General features: G+C 39.8%; 1 protein-coding gene across 1 annotated transcript in view; it reads left to right on the top strand.

Annotated features, from left to right (window-relative positions):
- Positions 1-4,950: 4,950 nt before the first annotated feature.
- Positions 4,951-9,005, top strand: part of plppr3a (phospholipid phosphatase related 3a) — a gene marked incomplete in the record, with an annotated part of 34,550 nt that continues 30,495 nt past the window's right edge. Inside the window, 1 exon segment of the mRNA XM_024269603.2 lies at positions 4,951-5,793.

The following is a 9,005-nucleotide window of genomic DNA, read 5'->3' as shown; positions in this document are numbered from 1 at the left end:
GCTGATGTTTGAAGAAATATATTAAGAATACTAGATGTAAAATTGCATTTCTGATTTTTTTTTATTCAAATTGTTATGAATCAGAAGCAGATGAAGACATTTTGCGTGAAAAAGAACTAATTGATCCATGAACGTCTTCATTTTCCTCGTCTGAGCTGGAATCTGGATCAATAGCTCTGATATTCATAACCATTTTTCTTGCACTGATAATGTTAGGTTGGGGTTGTGAGGGGCTATTAGCTAGTGGGAGAGCACATCAACAGCTCAGCTATGGGTGACTGGAAAGAGGGGGCGGGGTTGCTCCAAGCCAAAAGTGCCACCCACTTAAAACTGCATAATTATATATGAAAAGACGACTGGGAACGGTTTAAAAATGGATCAAAAGATGCAAAAAAATCAGGGGCGGACTTACCATTAGGCAAAGGTGGGCGATTACCGGGGCCCCCCTCCCAACACTCTTTATCGTTTTTAAAATATTGAGCAAAATATGCCCCATAGGAAATGAATGAGAAAGTCTTCAAATTTCGGAATTGTATGCAGATTAGCAACAAACCTCTAAATATTTTTATGTTTTGATGTTTTATAATCATTTTCCCCCCAAAAATTGGAGCTTATTTAATATTCTTGTAATATGCTAACATTTGTTGGCAAATTTGTTATTTACTGAGGTTTTTATAGGCTAATTTGGTGTTTAGCTAATATTTTAGCAACATGCTAACATTTTTGGCTAATTTGCTATCTACTGGGGTTTTATAGGCTAATTTAGAGTTTAGCATCTATTTTAGCAACATGCTAACATTTTTGGCTAATTTGCTATCTACTGGGGTTTTATAGGCTATTTCAGAGTTTAGCATCTATTTTAGCAACATGCTAACATTTTTGGCTAATTCGCTATCTACTGGGGGTTTATAGGCTAATTTAGAGCTTAGCTTCTATTTTAGCAACATGCTAACATTTTTGGCTGATTTGCTATCTACTGGGGGTTTATATGCTAGTGTAGAGTTTAGCATCTATTTTAGCAACATGCTAACATTTTTGGCTAATTCGCTATCTACTGGGGGTTTATAGGCTAATTTAGAGCTTAGCTTCTATTTTAGCAACATGCTAACATTTTTGGCTAATTCGATATCTACTGGGGGTTTATAGGCTAATTTAGAGCTTAGCTTCTATTTTAGCAACATGCTAACATTTTTGGCTGATTTGCTATCCACTGGGGGTTTATATGCTAATGTAGAGCTTAGCGTCTATTTTAGCAACATGCTAACATTTTCGGCTATCTACTGGGGTTTTATAGGCTAATTTAGAGCCCAGCTTCTATTTTAGCAACATGCTAACTTTTTTGGCTGATTCGCTATCTACTGGGGGTTTCTAGGCTAATTTAGAGTTTAGCGTCTATTTTAGCAACATGCTAACATTTTTGGCTGATTTAGATTACTAAAGAGTTTTAGGCTATTTTTGAGTTTAGCTAGTATTTTAGCAACAAGCTAGCTTTTTTTTGGCTAATTTGAAATCTACTTAATTTTTTGGGAGGTAATTTAGAGTTTAGCTCATATTTAAGCAACACATTAAATATTTTAGCTAAATTGGCATGTATTAGGAATTTTTAAGCAATTTTACTACAAATTTTTTCATAAATAAAGGTCAACTTCAGCGCCTTTTCATAGTTAATTGATAAAATTTCCAGTCTTTTAGCATTTTAAAAATAGGTTTATTTTCAGCAAATCCCTTCAACAATTAGAGTAATTTCAGCAAAAACCTTCAACATCTTCAGCAGCTACTTTCAGCAAAAAGCATTCACTTATTGCAGGTAATGCAACTTTTCAAGTTTTTACTTATTCTTCATTCAAATTCATAAACTTTATATATTTTTCTGTTGTAAGCCATCAAGTTCAAGCAACATTTCAATGTTCTTCAATTCTTTTGAACCTGAATTAGTTCTAATGATTGTTCTCAGTTCTGAGCAGCAAAGCAGCCCAGTTCATCACACTACCACCACCATGCTTGATTGCTGCAGGGATTTTCTGTTCTTTTAAAGCCAGTTTTTGTTTGACTACAGATGTAACGAGGCACTTGCCTTCCAACTGTTGTCTAAGTTGACAGAAAATTCCTCAAAATGTGAGAATATTTGAAAAGTCTGGGAGTCTGAGATATTTTGTAGCAGCAGGAACTTCCTCTTTGAACTCCATCACGGTTGTTTTCATGAATGCTGACCTTAACTGAGTCCAGGGAGGCCTGCAGCTCTTTACTTCTTTCTTTTATGACCTCCTGGATGAGTTATTGCATTGTTGAGGTCAATTTGGTCCAAACGCCAGCAAGAGTTCCTTGAAGCACAAAGAAAGAAATGGGAAAGCTGTCCTAGTTCTTCTTGCTGGAAACATTTTTTTTTAGCTTTTATGATCAATTTAATTTTGCAGTTTAACAAGCTATAACTCAGACAAAGCCAGACAACCTATAATTTATATGCGAGGAAGCAGACATTCTCTATTTCAAGTGACTTTAAGCAACACTTCTTCAGACTTCCTGAGAACTGTTAAAGTTATTTTTTTTGCTTTTTCACTTGTCTTTCATGGAAACAACAATGCTTTTCCCTTTGGGTCTTTTTCTGTCTTATATTCAGAGGTTATTGTTTAGTAGTTACACAAAGTAACACACTGAATACAACACAAATGTATTGTGAATAAAAGATTGGACTGAAAATCAGTGAAAATGAGAAAATAAACCACTTTGAGGATAAAATTTACAAAAATAAGTGAGTTTGGAAGCAGAACATGAAACCTGATCAGTTTCTCCAGCTGTGTTGTGTAAGATTATGTAAAATGTAGTCCCTTTTAAACTACAATAACAATAAAAGTTTGAGTTCTTGCATATATTTCAAGGCGAAATACAAACTTTTTGCTCCAAAAAACAACATTTGGAATGATTTTTGTCCTAAAAACTATAATTTTTTTTCATTCCAGATGGAACATCGTCTCTTTTTATGGGCAAACATTTCAAAGTTTTTATAATGTCTGGTGACAAACCAGCATCATTGAGGACACTGAGAAAGTCGTTTCATCTGCAGTAACTCTCCTGTCATCTGTGTAATGACAGCGTTCAACCACAAGGTGGCGCTTGAGCCTTTCAAACAGGCTTTTCACCTGCAGAGAATGACTTAGCATTACAGAAATGACACAAAGACATGATTGTTTTCACCTGGGCCTCCTGAAATCTGAATTTGTAGATTAGAAACGTGGATCAGCACATGCGGATGTATATGAATCTGTCTAACATGAATATAGGAATACTTAGTTCAGTTTTATGTTTATATTTAGATGTTTAAAAATACAGGTTGGCAAACTGTGAATACAAATAACTCAAAATTGGGTAAAAAGTGAAACTCACCATGTGATGTCTTTGCTACAGCTGATTTTCAGTTGAAAACGCAACTTAATTTAGCTTTTTCTGTGATATTTTGTGGGTCATTTTTAGTCTTTAGTTGTGTGAGTGTGTTGGGGGTCTGGCACGTGGAAAATCAGGGTTTGATTCCTCTTGACCAAGACCCTTCATGCTTAACTATGTAGCCACAAGGGGGCCCAAAGCTGGGTCTCCCTGTGCTCGTCCCCAGCCCGGGTGAAATGCAGAGTAGTATCAGGAAGGACATCTGGCAAGAACATTTTTGCCGTAGTGAAAGAGGAATCGCCAAAATTCTATCCTGATTTGTCTGACATGTTTTCCAACCAACCAACCCATCTGCCGTTGAAGCTCCTTATTGGCCCAACACACCTGATCCAGGTAATCAGCAGCAGATAAGGCAAAGTTTCTGGAAAACCAACAAAAAGCCGGCCCTCGAGGCCTGCATTTGGACACCCTAGATTTATGTTTATAATCAACCACAGCTTTTTTTTTAAATGTCCTCACCATAGTATCTGGTTCTGACTTGTCACCTTTTTGATGCTCCCTAAGTTTAAGTTTCTGCCACCAAGTCTGGGTTCCAAACTCCACCAGTTCCTGACACGCCATGAAAATGTCGTGCAGCTTCCTGAGTATAATCACACGACGGTAAAAGCCAATCAATCATTCCTCCTCTCCAACTTATGCACGCCTGGGCTCTCCTCTCTGTAATAAAACTAACAAGAGCCTTTGTCAGGTGTCTTCAGAGCACTTGAGACGCGCTGAATCTCTTAGAAAAATCAATATGTAGCCGTCACCGGGGGGTTTTTGTGGAGAGATGAGAAAATATGTGGAGACAAACATGCGACACGTCTGTAGTTTGCAGCATTGGTGGCGTGCACCGATCTGCACATGCATGCAGGAAGGTAACGCTTGGCCTTTTTCTGCACAACTGGGTCACATGTGTGAACAGCAGTCAAGAGGAATTTTAATCAAACCTGAGACTCCCCAATGCACCCCCCCTCCAGCACTCAATTACAATGAAACGGAGGATCCACTGTCAAAAATAAACAACCAGATCACATGGAGGTCTGAGGGAATCTTCACATGACCCCCACCCACCCCCCCACTGGGGTTCCTTTGTCTAAATAGAAGCCAGGCGCGGTGAGTGATGGGTTTATTAGCTCCTACCAGCTGTGACTGAGGCTGGGGGATTGTTGGCGGGGCGGCTGGATCAGTGGTGTCGGGGCGGGGGGGCTGTAAGGGATGAGAGGAGGAGCAGGAGGGGTGCAGGGTGGGAACCAAAAGAGCTCCCTGGAAACGAGGAGCCTCCATTCTTCTCTCATGCAGCACAGAGGCCGGAGCTGGTCAGGAGAGGGAATTCCTGAGATTTCCATGGGTCCTTGAATGTGTCACACCTTCTGAAAAACACTTAAAACGTCCAGAGGTGGAAGGAAAGCACTTGTTTGGGCTTTGGAGCCCATGAAGAATGGATGAGTGTGAGAGCAGGAGGTGCAGATCATCTGCCGCAGTGTCACCCACCATGACTCAGTTGGTGGGACCTCCTCGGTTCATCCGGGGTGATGTGAAGGCACCACGGTGGGGGCGGCCACACCCTCACGGTAAACAAAGACAGCTGACTGGGACGAGGCGCGTCTGCGCCAGAGTTGGCAGAAGAGCGCGCGTTTCTGCGCGCGTGTGTGGGAGCAGCATCGCATCTTTTCATTCAAGCTGCGAGCTCCGAGCCCGCCCCCTCACATGCGTAGGTACGTTTATTCCTATAAACACACACATGCGCAATGGAGCGGCGCAGTCCAAAAAAAAAGAACCCCTTTGTCTCGGTCGCCTCCTCACGGCGGCCCCGAAACAAGAATTCAGCAGAGCAGCGAGTGTGTGGAGCAGACTGTCTCCTCCCCCCGCCATAAGGTGCCCCCCTCCCCCTGCCTCTCCACACCCCTCCATGCTTTTGTGTGTGTGCGCGCGCCGTGGAGCCCATTGCGCACCCGAAAACCGTGTGCGCATGGAGAGGCAGCCTGGATGTAGCAGAGGAAGAAGTCAGCCGTTCATGGAGGCGTTTTGCTAGAAACCTGTGGGTGCCATAAAGTGTGTGTGGGGGGGTGCGTCTGGACCCATGTGGGGGGCTCGCTCGTCCTGAGCCAGGAGGAGGAGGAGAGGAGGAAGGAGGAGGAGAGGAGTTACTAGCAAGTGCGGCAAATTGGACTTTTCCACCATCATCAGCATCCCTCCCCCCATCTCTCTTCTCCATAACCCCCCCATCTCACACCGGAGCACCGAAGGGGGTTTGGTGACCTGGAGGATGCTGGACTGAAAGGGACGTCGCCAAACTGGAGCAGCACGCGCGACCACGCCGGGGGGGAAGGGGGCGACGGGACTCGGTGAATTCACGGAACCCCCGGGACAGAGGTGAGTGCCTCCCCGCCGGGGGCTCGGTTTACCCGCCGCGAGCCGACAGGCGCGAGGCGGAGGCAGCACATGGTTTTCACGTTCAGCCTGAGGATGTCGTGTGATCTGCGGACGCGTGTGGGCGTACCTGCTAGAAACGCTGATGCAACAAACCCACAACCTCACTGACGGACACAAACAATCACCTGCATCATGCAGGAGGCTCTTTTTTGCAGAGAAATCTCGAGGCTCGCATGATGGTTCGTGTTTGAAGGCAGGTGGGTTGAGTTGGGTGGACCCAGCTCTGCTCCAATCACACGCGGCCCTTTAATTCTCTCCATCCATTAGGGGCCCTGCGGTCCTCCTGAGCTGTCAGCATCCTTTGGTCCTGTAGCATCGATGGGTGACAGACACAGGGAAAGGGGTGCATGATACGTTTTATGGACCGGACAGTGAATAGCAAAGAGGGATCAACCAGCAGATGAGGATTGAAACCTAAAAATGAAAGAAGCAGAACAAGGTAACAAGGCATGAAGCAAATTTCACCTATAATAATTAAAATAAACTATAAAAGTTGCATTACTCGCAATGATGGTGTTTGTTGAAAATAGTTGCTGAAGATGCTGAAGCTTTTTGCTGAAAATGGTGACACAATTTATTTTAATTGCTGAAGGAATTTGCTGGAAATGCAAAAGTTATTTGCAGAATATTATTTGCTAAAAGGCTGGAAATTTTGTTAAGGAATTGCTGAAGTTTACCTAAATTTCTGAAAATTTTGTAGTAAAATTGCTTAAAAATCTCTAATACATGTCAATTTAGCAAAAATATTCAGTGTGATACTTAAATATGAGCTAAAATCCAAATTAGCCCCAAAAACCTCAGTAGATGACAAATTAGCCCCAAAAAGCTAGCTTGTTGCTTAAATAATAGCTGAACTCCAAAATAGCCCAAATTCCTCTGTAAACTAAACTAGTCAAACATTAGCCTGTTGCTAGAATAGAAGCTAAAATCTAAATTAGCTAAAAAAAAACCCATTTGATAACAAATTAGGCATCAATGTAAATTGGGCAATTTACAAATAATTAAATTGCACGAATTCTGCATATCCGTAGATGGGAAATCAATTGCAAATGTCAGAAATGTTCATAGAAGCTAAACTCTAAATTAGCCTAAAAACCCCAGTAGATAACAAATTAGCCAAAAATGTTAGCATGTTGCTAAAAATATAAGCTAAAATCCAAAAAAGCCTAAAAAACATGTCAAGTTACCCAATTGAGCTAGCATAATGCTAAAATAACAGATCAATAAAAGACTTGGAGTAGTATTCCAGACATAAAAGTCTTTGGAGTTTTGATTGAAGTTGATGTGTTATGTACACAGATTACATTTTAGGGTTAACACTTGATGAATTTAAACATTTTAGACAATAAAAATGAAGGAAAAAATTCTCTCTTGTCAGTTTTTGTTCAAAAGCTGCACATTGTCATATAAAATGGACTTAATAAAACATTGCGATTAATCACGATTAATCACATCGCTAAAGTTTGATTAATCCAAATAATTTTCTTTAAAAAACTGACGGCGCTAATTAAAAATAACTGTTTTAAATGTGATTTTATTTTGTGATTATTTGCAGATAAGTGTTAAGAAATAATGTAACAAAGAAAAGTATGCGATTAATCGCGATTAATTAGTCAAATTTTTTTTCATCGATTCCCAGCCCAAATTTTTTTCCAAGGGGTTTGAGTTTAGGGTCTCATGCCAGTCAAGTTTCAATATCGCTAAGAAATATTTTAAAATGTGGAAATTTGACACCTGGACTTCAGCTCAAGTATTCTCTGAGCGGCCTCGTCTTTTCATAAATGTTTGTGTGATGATTTCATCCTCCTGTCTGCAGAAATGATTGAAACCCGAGCTCAAGTATTCAGATGGGTGACTGAATACTTTTTTGGACTTGTGACATGACAAACTCGGATCTGAATTATCCAGGGAGCTCATAAATCCACCGTCAGATTGATGTCCTGCTCTATACGCCGACTGAAAAAAGTGGGTTGTTCAAAACAGCTGACTCCGCCCCTAAATCCTAAAGCAGTTACAGGGTAAAAACATGGCGGAAAATCTTTAAAGGTGTCCAAATTTGAACAGTTAGCCAATTAACTGTTTTAATCATAATAGAAAGATGCTTTAAAATGCTATGAAGAAGGGAAAGCTTTTTGTAAAATCCATCAACTATTCTCTATCTAATAAAAACTCCTGAAGGAAAGGCTTCACTTTGTCTGGTTCCTGTTGTTCGAGGTTTTTGTTTGTGCTTGTGTGGGTTTTCTTATGTCCAACAGCACAAAGTATATATTTAAAGTTGTTTCATATTTTCTGTAGGAGTAAGTGTGACAATAATAACTGCAGGCGGGTTGAAAATGAGGAAAAATGTGGACACCCTCATTAAATAAGCAGCTTTGTCTTAGAAAATGTTCATATATCAAAATACAATCTTATTTTTGAAAAAAAACTAAACAAAAACTAGGCTTATTTTTTTATTGTCACAGTATATCACCTAGTAATGTTCAAATTGATATTAATATTAGTTCTGCCACAAATGATTAATCACCGATTATTTTTTCAGATTAGTCGACAAATGGGGTCATGTGCAAACTGGATGTAAAGCACACATTCTAATCATCATTAGCTTTAAACTAACTAAGAACTAGATATAATTCCTTGCGATAATGCTAGTATGAATGCTGTAAGCTTGAAGATGCTGAAAATGAAAGCTAAAAATACTGAAATTGATAATTGATAATGCTGAAGCTGATAACCAGCTAAGATATTAGATAACCCTAAAAAACTGAAAAAAGCCTAAAATAGCCAAAACAGCTAGTATATAGCTGAAATATTAAGTAAACTCCAAATTAGCCTAAGCAAGTTTAAAAAATCTTAAATTAGCCAAAATAGCTGTCATGTGGTTCAAATATGAGCTAAACTCCAAATTAGTTTAAAAAATGGAAAAAAAAATCCTTAAGTAGCCAAAACAGCTATCATGCAGCTAAAACATTAGCTAAACTAAAAAATAGCCCAAAAAAAACAAAACAAAAAAGCCAAAATTAGCCAAAACAGCTAGCATGCAGCTGAAATATTAAGTAAACTCCAGATTTGCCTAAACAAGTTTAAAAATTCTTAAATTAGCCAAAACAGCTATCATGCGGCTGAAATTATAGCAAAACTATAAATTAGCCTAA

This window comes from Oryzias melastigma, linkage group LG22 (assembly GCF_002922805.2).
Source record: "Oryzias melastigma strain HK-1 linkage group LG22, ASM292280v2, whole genome shotgun sequence".
Taxonomy (NCBI): domain Eukaryota; kingdom Metazoa; phylum Chordata; class Actinopteri; order Beloniformes; family Adrianichthyidae; genus Oryzias; species Oryzias melastigma.
This window is presented reverse-complemented; position numbering and strand designations above follow the sequence as displayed.